The following is a 1336-nucleotide window of genomic DNA, read 5'->3' as shown; positions in this document are numbered from 1 at the left end:
GTCAGGTTAGTGTTGAATCGATATTGGAGATGTTATAAGCGGCTCAATCGAAGTGAAAAAAATGCATGCATTTAGAGAAAATTGTCCTTTTCAGTTATACCTCTACTAACTATGCCACAAAAGTTGATTAAACAGGGAGTAATCATATTTGCAGCTGCAGCGACACTGGAAAAAAACGGTTGCGTTGTACTTTGAACCATTCCCAGCGTGCAATAAAATACCATGATCGTAACAATAAAAAAAATGGAACAATTCTACTTACCCGTTCACTGACAAGGTACTTAAATAGACTGCCACCATGGTCCTTAGTTGATGAATGAGAATAAGGAGAAAGAGTGAGATGGACTACTACCGCGGTGCGCAGCCATTTATAGATCGATTTTTGCCCGGGATATCTATCTGCCAGATCTGCGCGTGGCTTAAAGAACGAGCAATATATTCTGGAGAGGTTGTTCTCAATTTCGAAGTTTTTGTTAATTCACATTAGGGTTTGGGTAGTTGTACGAAAAACCATGGAGCGCGGTAGCAGAATTTTAATCGACTCCGTTCCCAACGTTTCTCTTTCTTATCTTAAAGTGTCGGTGGCAAAACTTTGACAAAACCCCCAAAGGTAAACCGGTACTTATTCAAGAAACGATGGCGATTTGTTTAAGGAGACACAACGATAGGTAATTCAATATACAAAAATACAAAATTTAAACATGAACAGTTCCATGCGAAATTTTAGCCCACGTTACCTTTCTCGCTTTGTGTCCTTGATGTTGTCCAAAACGGCGGTAGCCTAAAATCCGTTCGGTAAACACTCAATTGAATTGCAAAGGACGGAATTAAAATCAAATTCTGCGATCATTCCATAAGGACTTTTCCACAATCTGATCAAAATAAATACTACGAAACATCCTGCTTACCTTATGGTGGTCCTTTTACGTTTTCAGATACAAAAAAGCTATGCATCACTCACTGATCCGGGCGAACTACTTGCTATAGGACTGCTGGAACAGCCAAGCAAGGGTACAATACAGCGTGCGCAATTTGATAGGGAATATTAAGGGTTGAGAACAGACGGTTGTCATCCAACCGCACACATTCGTGACGACAGGCAACATTGTGTAGGGGCGTTGGAATTATATTTAAACAAGAAGAGTCTTTGTTTGATTGGTAATTTTTTTTTCCTGACAATTTTCCTCTGCCGTAAATCTTAGGAAACCCTCACAGCCTTCCCTGCTAGCAGAGGTCTCTCACGGCCAGGCAAAAATGAGAGGCGCCCGCCTCTTTGAAGGAGATCATTGCGTGACGAAATCTTGATTGATAGAAGCCAGAAACTAAAAGGAAATCT

The 1336-nt window shown here is 40.6% G+C and overlaps 1 long non-coding RNA gene across 1 annotated transcript; it reads right to left on the bottom strand.

Moving 5' to 3' along the window:
• Nucleotides 1–262: 262 nt before the first annotated feature.
• On the bottom strand, nucleotides 263–1022 carry LOC137975926 (uncharacterized). Its single transcript, XR_011117662.1, has 3 exons — nucleotides 909–1022; nucleotides 738–781; nucleotides 263–304 (listed from the first exon to the last, which is right to left on the bottom strand). It is a non-coding gene; the product is annotated as an uncharacterized lncRNA (long non-coding RNA).
• Between the last annotated feature and the right edge of the window lie 314 nt (nucleotides 1023–1336).

This window comes from Montipora foliosa, chromosome 1, assembly GCF_036669935.1.
Source record: "Montipora foliosa isolate CH-2021 chromosome 1, ASM3666993v2, whole genome shotgun sequence".
NCBI lineage: Eukaryota > Metazoa > Cnidaria > Anthozoa > Scleractinia > Acroporidae > Montipora > Montipora foliosa.
This window is presented reverse-complemented; position numbering and strand designations above follow the sequence as displayed.